This window comes from Mus musculus, chromosome 9, assembly GCF_000001635.26.
Source record: "Mus musculus strain C57BL/6J chromosome 9, GRCm38.p6 C57BL/6J".
Classification (NCBI taxonomy): Eukaryota; Metazoa; Chordata; class Mammalia; order Rodentia; family Muridae; genus Mus; species Mus musculus.
In genome coordinates this window covers 115,624,817-115,638,140 of record NC_000075.6, presented here as the reverse complement: position 1 = coordinate 115,638,140, position 13,324 = coordinate 115,624,817, and the positions used below count along the sequence as shown (strand labels likewise).

Below are 13,324 nucleotides of genomic sequence, written 5' to 3'. Positions count from 1 at the left end.
CCAGAGTCATCTAGGAAGAAGAAACCTTGACTGAAAAAAATGCCCCCACCAGAATGGCCTATGGAAGAGCCCAGATCTCTGTGGTACCCCAGGCAGTCCTGGGTACTATAAGAAAGCAGACTGGGGAAGCCACTGAGAGCAAGTCAGTAAGCACTACCCCTCCCCGCTCTGTGGCTTCTGCCTCCGCTCCTGCCTCCAGGTTCCTGCCTTGAGTTCCTGCCTTAAGCTCCCTCCGTGATGGAGTGTGGCCTGAGATTGTAAGCAGAAATCAACCCTTTCCTTCCCAAGTTGCTTTTGGTCAACTTATCACAGCAACCTAGACACTAGGATACTAGGATCTGTACTTTCCTGCAGTAGCCATAATCCTTGGTAATTATTATGCAGTTCAATGAAAACCCAGTTCTTCCTAATGCTCTAGGTCCTCTGTAGTTTTGTGACTTTGGGACTTTGTTTCACAAAGCATAAGGTTAGAAACTACATTCCAACTTCTCTGGAATCTGTAACAAAGCAAAGTTTAAATCAATTTTTTTTTCAGTAAAGGAAGCAGAAAATAAAGACGAAGTACCCACTGAGAGAGGGAAATTGATGTCAGGGCCCCTCTGCTCTTCTTTATCCTTTACTTTTCTTTCAATTTTCTGGACTCCTTGGTGGTTTTGTTTTATTTCATTTTGTCTGGCAAGCAGTGGAGGAGCCAAGTAGGTACAGAGGGGAGTGAGAGCCAGGATGTGGGGGTCAGCTGGAATCTCTGACACCAAAACAGCCATAAAGAACTCCCTTCCCTTCCCTTCCCTTCCCCTTCCTCTGGAAACATAAACAGCCCACAAGAGTACATCATGGCCGTGACATCTAGAACAGGACCAGAATAGGCAAAGTGCCAGGGACGGCTTTCTGCGGGCTTAGTTATTTATTCTCTGATCCTAAAGAGAAACAAAATACAAAAAAACGAGAGGATGGAGTTATGGATCAGTTGATAACGTGCCTGATATGTGAGCAAAAGAACCTAAGTTCGGACTCCCAGCCCTCACATCAAAAGCTGGGCATGGCAGCAATGGGTTGTGTGGCAAGAAGAACATCACTGGGTCTGGATGGCTAAACAGGCTCACCAAATCACTGAAGTCTAGGTTCAGAGAGAGAGAGAGAGGGGGGGGGGAGAGAGAGGGAGAGAGAGAGAGAGAGAGAGAGAGAGAGAGAGAGAGAGACCCTGTCTCAAAAACTATAATAGAGAGTTAAAGGGGAAGATGTTCAATGTCAGCCTCTGACCTCCACAGGCATGCACATACATGAGCACACATGCACATACATGCACATTTGTGCCCTCATGCACACACACACACACACACCACAAAAAAGAAAGATGCCATTGTTGGAATGGAATCTCTATGGAACTCATGAGAACTCAGTAAAAAGTCTCCATGATAAGGGTCTCTTACAACCACCATGACAGGGCAGGAAATGGTAGTCCAAAGGGATGCTGTGCCCATCCCCAGCTATCTGCCTATTAAAACAACACGTGCCAAAGACTTAAAATTTCCTCAGGAACCCCAGAAGCCATGGTGCCATATGGTTAGGGGACAGAGAGCTCACCTCCCAGGAAGAAGCTACGCCGAGTTCTGACAACTCACAAAACAGACCCAGACAGTGATGGGTCAGTGATGGTCAGGACCACACCCTGACCAGGACCACTTATCTGCATGTTACCCCATGTTAGACCAAGCCCTCGTGTTAGGATTCCAAGATGACTGGGAGTGAACATGTTCACTGGACCACCTCGTTTGTTTCCCAGGAGGCTATATAGAAATCTCTCTCTCTGTTCCTTGATAGTACTTGTATTTGGTTGGCATATCAGGGGCAAGTGGGTGAGCTTCTTGTGACTGTCAGGACCCAGACTCTGTCTCTAACAATGCCAGTAATATCTCTGTAAGATTGTTTGTGGATGTCAGTTGCTTTCTTGTGTGGCAGGTAAATGCTGTGAACAAAAGGTCTTTATAGAGTACGTGGCACACGTCCACATGCGAACAAACACACCAGTGATGGAGTCAGGGTGAAGTAGCCAACCAGAGATAAGAGAGTGGCCATAAACAAAAGCACCACTTCTTGTCTTCTCCTTTTCGAAAGTACAATTAATTATTTGACAATGACCTGTGTGTCACTATCATATCCAGCCCCAATGTGCCCTGTCATGGTCAGGTTCTTGTTGTTTTAGTTTTGTACCCACTGTGTTCAATCAGTGCCTCCAGCAGAAGCAACAATGTGGGGCCAGCTCCCCACATCGAGGATAACCTAAGCTCTCCACCACACCCCTGAAGAGTAAATGACCGCGCCCCCCCCCCCCCAACCCCCCCGTCCCCTGCAGTGACCTGCTTGCAGAAGCTACTGAGCTGGAGGTAGGGCCTTATGATTCCCTGAGAGCCATGCTGAGGTGTGCACTGCCTTGGTCTTGAGCAGGAAGCACAGCTGCAGTGAGCAGATGGGGGTGGGGGAGACGGGGCTTCTCCTCACATTCCAAACAAAATACAGTACACTCCGCAAACCCGACGTTTGGATAAATAGTATATGCTGCATGGTACATGCTTGGGCCTGGGGGGGAGGGGAGGGGAGCCATTCCTACGTTTGGCAAACTTCATTTACCCTCAGCCTGGAAAATTTGCTGGAGACTCCAAGGGGCAAGCTTGGGGCTATAGACAACCCATTAGTCCTGAAATAAGCTTTCCTTTTAGATTCTCCCATGTTTCCTGTGCTTGATGTTTGTTAACGTTCCGTATATTTTATTTACTCCGGCCAACATAACCTAGATTCCACGGTTGCACTTCTCATATATAACCTGCAAGCCCCCACTGCAGAGTTCTGTCCTATTTATCCCTGCTTTCTCGGAGCCTTGAGAACATGCAGATGGTCAGTAATGCTGGCAGAGCCAAAGCCTCATTGCGATCTTCCGCCCAGACTCTGGGCACTCCTCCTGCCTCAGGGCTTCCCTAATCAAAGCTCTCCTGGGATCTTTATTTCTCCTCTCTCCACACCTGCCTGCAAGATGTCATGAAGGGTTTGTTATTGTTGCTTCTTTAGAAGTGGCCCATACTTCTGTCCCTCTCACTCAGGGTCCCATCACCCAGGCCTCTGTCCCTGCTCTGTAACTGCTGATACAAATGTCACTGAAGATGTGGTTCAGTAGGCATCTCTGATCATGCCACTCCCCGCCATCTCTGTTCTGTGAAACTCCCATGTTAGAAGTCAGAGCACCTCACAATTTGAGCTTCAGTGGTTTCCCTTTCGTTCCGTGACCTTAGCTCTGAGGTCCTTTAAATCAAGGACGACTTCATAGTGGTCTCTTGTCCTCCTTGTTCCACCTCATCCCACTGCCGATGTAGACTGGACCTGCTCTACAGAAAGGCATTAGACGTTATCCTGTCCCTTCTAGAACTTCCTGTGAAATAGAGCACAACACGACCTACCAACTTCCAAAAGCAGTTAACGACCAAGGCATGAGAGACTCATTGATCAGCCTTTCAGTTCTTCTGACCACACGTCCACGTTCTCTCCTTCAGGTCAAGCTGTCATGGCTCCTACCGGGCTTGCTTTCAGAGAAGCGTTCCCAGAAGCTAAACCCCACACTCTGAAGAGGTTTAAAAACCCTACCTTAGGGGCTGGAACGTAAGGTTACTAGTTAAGGGTATGCATTGCTTGCATCTGCTTGCATCCGGCCAGAACTTTGTCTTCAGCACCCACATCAGGTGGCTCACAACCCCCTGTATCTCCAGCCCCAGAGGATCTGACACCTCTGCCTCATCAGACACAGTCACTCATGTGCGTATACACACACACACACACACACACACACACACGAATGATTTAAAACAATAAACCAGGGATGGAGATAGGGCTCAGTGGTTAAGAGTGGTTACTATCCTTGCCAGAGACCTGGATTTGGCACCCAACACCCACCTGTGACTCCAGTTTCAGGAAATCTGATGCCCTCTTTTGATCTCTGGGGGATCCTGCACATATGTGATACATATGAATACGTGCGGGCAAACACAAGTACACATAAAAACTAGCTAACTAAATAATTCTTAAAATAATAGAACTAAATCTTACAAAATAAAGCTCTGCCTCAGGACTGGGGAGACAGTTCAGTGAGGAGAGCATTCACTTCCCAAGCACAAAGACCTCAGGCTGCGACTTCAGTGCCCATGGGAAAAGCCCAGGGTTCCTGAACATGCGCCTGTGACCTCAGAGCTGTGGGGAATGGAGATGGGATTTCTCAGGCTTGCTGCTGGCCAACCTAGCCCCAGCTTCAGTGAGAGACAGTGCCTCAAAGGAATACAACAGAGAATGCAGGGCACCCAACACCCTCCTCTAGCCTCTACATGTACACATACCTGCACACACCTGTGTTCATACAACACACACACGCATACCCCCCTAAAGGGGGCAAGGACCCTACCTCTGTTAAAATAAGGCCTAGGCGACTGTTTCAGAGGAACTCAACAGGCTTTGATTTTACTCCTTACACAGTGTCCTATCCAACAAATTCCTCAAAGCCACCCTCGTTCTGAAAGGGACCTTGCTGAGGTTGAGAGAGACATAGAGGCAGCTTCCACAGCCTTCCAGATGTTGGCTGGCCTTCTTCCCTCACTGGCCAATCAGCACAGCCATTTTGAGTTGGGCTCAGTCTGGAACCTGAGCTTGAGGTGTAGTTTTGGAAACATGTAGTTTATGGCAGTCACTGGCACAGTGCCATGTTGGATCAGACAGACCGGGGAATGCGGTGTGTGCAACAATCTAACCAGTGTCAAAATATGTGGATTACCACAGTTAAATGTCCGGAATTATCTATTTAGCAGTGACCAAGTGAACCAGAAATGACCAATTTAAAAACCTTATCTTAAGCCCTCTGCTCATATTCAGTGTTATAGGACTTTTTGGGGATAAAATAAATCATGTTTCCAAAAATCAAACATATTGGTAAGTAGGAAATTTCCAGAAGGCAGCATCAATAAAGCTGTGTCTGTCGTGTCAATTGAGATGGGGATGCGCTTGGCGAAGGCTCCTGGCTACACTGACTTCTGGGTAGAGATGATAGCAGTCCACAATAATGAAATCGTAGCATCTGTTCTGCCGGGATATAAATTGTTTAGAGTGATGTCTCTGGCTACTGGGCCAAAGTCAGCATTACCCACCACAGATTGGACCATGAGAAATGCTGATATCAAGTCCCACATTAAGCACAGCAAGGCATGCTGTTGTAAGTCAAACAACTATCACAGTAGCTGTGGATAGAAATCATATTTAAAATCCTCTGGGTCAGAATAGATTTAACATCAGCCCCCAGCTACTTACTGTGGCAGAATGTACCAAGGATAGGGGGAGGAGACAGTTGCTGATGCAGCCAGACACAGGAATTCTTTGTACATTCACCAGAAACTGCCATGTACATAGGACTCAGACTACGGTATGTTGCCACATGTAACCCCAACACTTAGAAGGCTGAGGCAGGAGAATCTCTGAAGAATGTGTATAACAATTTCCTTCTAGTTGAAACATTATCTTTAAGAGAGAGAATCATAAAACTCAGGAAGTAAACAACTTGCAAGTCTCAAGAAGTTCCTGAAATTAACAAAACTCACAGGTCATTTCCCAACCTTATGGAAGTAGCAAACAGTGACCTGGGAGGAAAGTCTCCAAGCCTAGCTGTGTACAAGTGAACTCTGACACACTGAGCAACATGCAAGTTGTACAGATAGCTTCAGGGATACAATATTCAGAGTTGACACCCATACTAGGGTGAGCATTTTAGTAATGGAGCTACCTTTGAGTCTTCTCTGCTCCTCCAATAAACTCATTGGCTCACCATGTTGGACTTGGATAGAGTAATTTCTTTGATCTGTCATTGGTGCCTTATCTGGATGGGTGGGTGAGAAGATGTTTTCTTCACACCTCCTCTGAAAAAAAAGTCAAACCCACAACAGAAGTCATAGCAAGACCCAGTGTAAGAGCAAAACCAGACATACAGAACAGAAGGCTGAAGGAAGAAGTGGTTGTTGGAGCTGGAGAGATGGCTCAGCGGTTAAGAGCACTGACTGCTCTTCCGAAGGTTCTGAGTTCAAATCCCAGCAACCACATGGTGGCTCACAACCACCCATAATAAGATCTGATGCCATCTTCTGGTGTGTCTGAAGACAGCTACAGTGTACTTAAGATATAATAATAAATGCATCTTCAAAAAAAAAAGAAGTGGTTGTTAACTGCTGCTGGTCTAGGAATTATGAAAGCTACATCTGGTTCATTACAAATCAAGAGAGGCAATAATAATGCTTTAAACTCACTAGTGTGATAGCTGGCTCCAGTAGTGACAGGAAAGCAAGCGACTGCCCAGTGATGCTTACCTCAATGCCAAGATTAACAGTGACAACAGTAACAACGATGACATCAGCAGTGAGTTGGTGGCTTTGATTACTTAGCACTGAAAACATCCTAGACAGCAGGGCAGGTGTCTTAGTAAGTAATACATGGTGTGGCTGAACCTCTCCAGAAGTGGGGGATTTAAAACTTAAACCCTGCTCACATTCAATGTTACAGGATTTTGTTGGGATAAACAAGACCATGTTTCTAAGAATGAAACATACCATTAAGTAGGAAATTTCCAGAACTCACCATCAATCAATAAGGCTTCATCTGCTACTTGAGTTGGGATAAAGACACATCTGGCAGGGGTACTGACTGCACTGATTTCTGGGTAGAAACGACGACAGCACTCCACAAAGAGACCAAGGCCAGTGCCTTTGTTGTTCTATGGCAGCTCCAGAGGCTGGAGAGATGGGTCGGTGACTAACAGTGCTTGCTGTCCTTCTAGAGGACCTGACTTCAGCTCTTAGCACCCACGCCAGGCAGCTCACAAACGCCTGCAAGTCCAGCTCGACGGTCTTTTGTGGCCTTTTCTGACACTGCTGGAATCTGCACCTGACACACAGAGACATACACATACACACAAATAAAAATTAACTTTTAAGAAAAGATAATCTATTCATCTTGAAAGTGAATTCCATTGTGTACATTTGTGTATGTGTGTGTGTGTGCATGCACACACACACACATACACACTTCAATTTTTGAAGCCCTAAAAATTGAACTTAGGTTCTCATGCATGCTAGACAAAGGCTCTAGCACTGGGCTAACCTCCCAGGCCTCTGTCTGTTTTTCTGGGACACAGGGCCATGTGGCTCACACGGATTCTCCTGCCCCTCGGGGTACTGGGACTGCAGGCTTTGAACCACAGTGCTCAGCTAGTGGACGGCATTAAACACTTACTGGGAATGCTTCCAAACCTGTGGATTTAAAGGGGAAAGCCTAACAGAGTGAGTGGCCTGCCACTGTGGATATCTAAGGAGAAAATCTTGCTCAGTAGCTCTGAGGTCTTAGAAAGATTCGGTGGATCATTGTTTGTACAATCTCACTTCTCTCAATCACTATTTTTAGGATTTTACTTCTATTCTGAGTAACAGATGGAACAAAGAAATTCTTGAATGTTCTCTTCAAAACAGTTGCCAAGTTCCACTTCACCATGGCACCCGGGAGAATCAGCTACATGTTCTTGACCTCAGAAGTCTTCATTCTGCTTTGGAAAGTAACTAAAATCCTTTTTCCTGTTCTACTTGAAGGAGTATTCGGGATTCTGCTCTGGGCATGATTGGTCCACGTTAATGGTAACTGTTCTCTCTCTCTCTCCTATCTGTTTACACTGTGAACTTTTGAGTCTGTGGACTGCTGGGTAATTGGTTGGCAGGCTATGATCTAATTTTCCCACTTACTCATTGGTAATAGTTAAATGATTGGGATAAAATACTAACTCTGAGAATGACTCTGCATCCCAGGACACAGCTTGCAGACAGCGTGCTTCCCTTATGCACACAGCCCCGAGTCCCACCTCCCTGCACCACATGAAACTAGACATGAAGGTGCACACCTGTCATCTAGGTGGGCACAGGAAGACTGAAAGATCATTACACACATCAAGACTGGGTCAAACTGGATTCCTCAGAGGGGGTGAGGAGTGGGAGGAGGGAAAGAGAGAGAAAATAAAGACGTAAGCCATCTATTGCAAAGACTTCGGTGGAAAGTGGATGTATTTGTCCATCTTAAAAAAGCAAAACAGAACGAAAAGATGCTGAGGCTGAAGCAGTTAAAGTGCATTCACTGTTCTCACAGAGGATCCAAGTTCAGCTCTCAGCTTCCATGTTGCGTGGTTCACAATGGTTACTTGTAAGCCCAACACTAGAGGACGAAATACCTTCCTCTGGACTCTGTGAGCACCAGGTATGGCATGCATATACACAGATACATACATAAATAAAAACAAAATATATAAAATACATACATAAATAGATAAATAAATAAAACAAAAATAAATCGGCTCACAGTGATGAAACTACAGGGTCCAAGTGCCTTACCTGGCATTGGCAAGTCTCAAGGCCACGAAGAGCGCCCTGATGGGTAAGGACGTGGAGCGCGGGTGTCTATTTGGAGACGCTTCTCTGCCTTTGCTTAGAGAGGAACCAGGACTCAGCCATGGGACTAAGTTTCACCAAGTCAAAGATTTCACCTCATGACATAGTAAGTGGATAGTCTCTTTAACACCATTAGTCTATATTTGGGGATCCAACTTCTTTGTGAGCCCAGGAATATAGACCCTAACCACCACAGCAAAGGACACCAGAAATAAATAAATAAAATAAATCTCTCTCATTAGGGACACTTCCGGTGCCTGATGCTGCAGTTGCCAAACTTTAAGTGGAGACTGAGGAGGACAGCTTCAGGCAGCATCATATAGACTGGGCCTTCATGGGTTTTGAAGGCCTGAAGAACTGGCCTTAGTCTACATCAGAGAGCAAGTGGCACAGACTCAGCCCTAGCCGATAGCTGGGGTCCTTTATAGAGGATGCTCACAGGCTGTGTCCTAGCCGCTAGCTGGGATCCTTTATAGAGGACGCTCATATGCTCTGCCCTAGCCGCTGGCTGGGGTCCTCTATGGAGGATGCTCACAGGCTCTGTCCTAGCCGCTAGTTGGGGTCCTTTATAGAGGATGCTCATAGGCTCAGTCCTAGCCGCTGGCTGGGGTCCTTTATGAGGATGCTCACAGGCTCTGTCCTAGCCGCTGGCTGGGGTCCTCTATGGAGGATGCTCACAGGCTCAGCGCTAGCCGCTAGCTGGGGTCCTCTATGGAGGATGCTCACAGGCTCAGCCCTAGCCGCTGGCTGGGGTCCTCTATGGAGAATGCTCACAGGCTCTGTCCTAGCCACTGGCTGGGGTCCTCTATGGAGGATGCTCACAGGCTCAGCGCTAGCCGCTGGCTGGGGTCCTGTATGAAGGATATTCACTTGAGATGAGTGTTGTGGGCTTTTTATTTTTAACTTTTTATTTTGAGATAATTACAGATACCCTCTCTAATTGCCTTTGGTCCTAATTCTGCTTCATTCACAGTGAAGAATAATAAAGAGATGCCCTGAACTCCCTCAATTAACCCTGTTTCCCCCCATGGCATCGTTTTACATAACTATCATACAATATCACAATCAGGAAATTGATGTTGATTTAATCCACCTACCTTAGCTGTATTTCTCCAAATCTCTCTCCCTGGTTCCCTCTCTCTCCCTCCCCTCTTCACCCTGCCTGTGTATACTTAGGTCTAAGCAATTTTATCTCATGTGGATATGTGAGGTTTCCACGGTCAGGATCCATGGCATTACAGAATCAGTGTATCTATGATCCTTCATTGCTATAATTTATTACAAGAATTTTATGCAAATGGGAGCTGTATATCACAACCTTTCCCGATTGGCATTTTTCAATCTGTGTAAGTTGCTTGTGGTCCATCCAAGTTATTGCATGGGTTGGTATCTTATATCACGAAGTAGTATTCCATGGCTTGGCTGTACCATACTTTACCTACACATTTGTCCAATAAAGTGCATTTGGGTTACTTCTAGTTTGGGGTTATAACCAAATAAAGATGCGGTAAACATTGCCGTGCGAATTTGTTATAGATGTGAATTTTCATTTGCCTGGAATAAGTACTCAAATTGCAATTTCTGGATAGCATGGTATATTCATTACTTTTCCTGTTGCTATGATAAAATACCCCCAGGGAAAGCAATCTGAGAAGAATGGATTTGTCCCGGCTCCCAGTTCAGTCCTTCATGACAGAGAAGTTGTGTCTGTAGGAGTGTGAGGCACCTGGTTACATTGTATCCAGAGCCAGGAGGAGATGGAGATGGGTGCATTCGCCCAGATTACTTTCTCTCAGCCTAGGACTTCAGCAAATGGATTATTGGTGCCCATATTTAGGTGGATCTTCCAGTGTTGTGAACACTATCTAGAAACTCCCTCCCAAGGACACTCAGAGGCCAATGAAATCCAGGTAATGACTCACTGCTGTGACAAGAGGCTCCTTCTCAAGGTCCTGTCAACAATCCACATAAAACTTACAGTATAAGCTATCAAACGTGGTACATGTTTATTTCTAATAAGAAACTCCCAAATTGTTTACTACAGTGTTACACTCTTTTACAACATCACAGCAACCCACGAATGGCTGTGTTTCTCTGTAATCTTTCTAGGATTTGATGTTATTTACTATTTTAAAAGACTTGGGGGTAGGGTTGTCTTAGTGGTTAAGAGTACTTTCTGCTCTTCCTGAGGATCCGAGTCTGGTTTGAGCACCCACCTCAAGGAGGCTGACACAGCCTGGAACGCCAGCCCTGTGCTAGTCTGGCTTTTGTGGACACCTGTACCCTTGTGCACAAAGCCACACACTGTATCAAGTATTTACATACTTTAAAGAAATAAGGTAAATCGTTAAGAAATTGTTTTAGTTCTTCTGAGAGATGTATCTGCATTGCTTATTAGGAATTTAACTTACAGCTTCTGGATGGCTTATGACATTAAACATCTTCTTGTGGGTTCATCTATAGTGAAATACCTATTTGCTATCTTTTATTCATTTTCTAGGTTGGCTCGCCTGTATAATGTTTCGGTTCAAGTAGTAAGAGTTCTTTATAGCTCGCAGTTGAAAATCCCTTGTCAAATATGTAGTCTGCAAATATCTCCCCTCCCCTGCCTATAGTTTGCCTTTTTACCCTCTCAACAGGATTTTCACAGAGTGCAAATTTTTCATTTTATTAGGTCGTAGGATAGTTAATCTTCTTGTCAACTTGACTAGATTTAGAGTCACCTCGGACACGCGGCTAGGCATGTCTGTGAAGGTGTTTTCAGAGATGTGTAAGACAGAAGGCTAACCTTGAGCGTAGGGGCAAGCATCTTATATGCTGGGTCCCAGACTAAAGAAAAAGTGAAAAGCCAGACCGCAGTGAACACCAGCAGCCAACTTGCTCTCACTGCATGTGCAGAAACAGCTGTGACACAAAATGAGGTCTATGGCCGTGCCACCCTGATCGCGCCGGATCCCGAATGACCTCGGAAGCTAAGCTGGGTCAGGCTTGGTTAGTACTTGGATGGGAAACCGCCTGGGAATGTCGGGTGCTGTCAGCTTTAAAGAAAGAAAGAAAAAAGAAAGGCGAAATGAGGAGAGGCAGGTGCTACACACGGCCTGTGCAGGGGCATGCATCTCTTCTGGGGACCTTTTGCCTCTGCTCACTGGCCCACTCTCATTCTCCCAACTACCTTTTCTTTCTTAATAAACTGTGTCTATTTTTATTTCTAACAATGTGTTCCTGGTGCAATCCTTCATCCTGGACCACAAGAGCCTCAAACGTGGTGCCCTCCGAAGTCAGACTTGCAGCCTGGCTCTAAGCAAAACCACCCTTTCTTCTTCTCTTCTTCGCGTCTTTTTCAGATACCGGCAGAAGCCTAAGCCAGTTTCCCCTAACACTCTGGCCTGTCACTCTTTCTTGATAGACAACCCTTGGCCCTAACCCCCACCGCCGCGCTCCGCCTCCCTAACGCAAGAGGGCGTGATTTTTTTCTCTTCCTTTTCCCTATCTCCCTCTTCCCGGAAGCTTCCAAGGTTTGCAGCTTACTTGTCCTATCCCAAGTCCTTTGTTTTTATCAAGGATGTCGGGCCACACTGTCAAATGAGGTATAATGACACTGGGCTGTTTCCCGTCCTCTCTAAATGTTAGCAGAGTTATTAGGGTCAGAGCCCAGGCCCTGGCAGCCCTGAGATGCTCCGCTCAGCTATCCATCCTCAGTAGGTTCATTAAACAGAAAAGTCATAGCGAAACACAGGGAACAGTGGCCAACGCAGTATGGTCAAAATGTGAAGAGGGACAAAGAGGTCCTGGGATTAACCAAGTCCACCTTCCGAGGAACAGGGGGGTGGGGGAGGGTAGCGTGTGTGTGTGTGTGTGTGTGTGTGTGTGTGTGTGTGTTATGCATAATTACAGCCAGATCTCTGGTCAGGGTGTGTCTGCTCCCTCACTGACCCACTATTGTCTCTGCTCTAGTCTCTCCCACAAGGTGGAGTGTGATAAGATGGTTGCCTGAACCTTCCAGAACCTCTTTCCAGGAGACAAGCTTGTCATCTCAGGCTGACACCAGGACAAGCCTTTCCCTTTTCCTAGCATAAGACTCTTAAGGAAATTCTAGTTTTCTTGGGCTCCATTTTTTTCCCACAGTCCAAAGGTGCGGGGTGGGGGTGGGGGAGGGGCACAGATGTCTCTTTAAAGAGGCTCTTCACTCCTGCCCCCACAGTGGCCAGAATGCTTCAGGGAAAAAGGTTCTGAGAGCAGAAGTTTTCTGTCATCAATAACCTTTCTCTCCTGTTGATCTAACTGTAGCTCTAGAAGGGGGATGGGGCGGAGGATGGCTTTGCAGAGCACTGGTAAGCGACACCTGTGCCCCTTCCTGAACTGCAGAAGAAATAAAAAGCCAGCATGCTCTTGAGGAAGCTGTATATGCATGGTGGGCTTAACAGGAAGGGAAAGAGAACAGTGCACAGGAGGACTGTCCCTGGAGGGCACAACATATAGGTGTGCAGGGAGAAAATACAGCCAAATATATTTTCAGGATATGGCAAGCAGATACGGCTGAACTGGAGGAGTTTATGGCTGCAGCTGGCATCTCTAGTACTATAAAACTGTGCGGAAGCCATTCTTCGACTTTGAGGATCAAACAGCTAGAGTCAAAGCAGAGATAACCGGAAAACATCCACTGCTGGAGAGCGAGTGGGAGGGAAAAATAATCTCACTTCACTGGGTTCCACCCCACGCTTCCATCTCCGCCTTTCTCGATGGCTAATTCATTCCAGTATGTGTGGTTGCTCCAGACAGGGGACTCGTCAGCATCGAAGATGAAGAAAGAGCTGTAGATAGGA

The 13,324-nt window shown here is 46.2% G+C and overlaps 1 long non-coding RNA gene and 1 pseudogene across 1 annotated transcript in view; both read left to right on the top strand.

Annotated features, from left to right (window-relative positions):
- Positions 1–7,570, top strand: part of Gm39448 — a 28,287-nt gene extending 20,717 nt beyond the window's left edge. The window contains exon 3 of the long non-coding RNA XR_871318.1: positions 7,539–7,570. This is a non-coding gene — a long non-coding RNA (predicted gene, 39448). The remainder of the gene's footprint in view (positions 1–7,538) is intronic.
- A 3,852-nt stretch (positions 7,571–11,422) lies between these two features.
- n-R5s92 lies at positions 11,423–11,541 on the top strand (annotated as a pseudogene).
- The last annotated feature ends 1,783 nt before the right edge of the window (positions 11,542–13,324 follow it).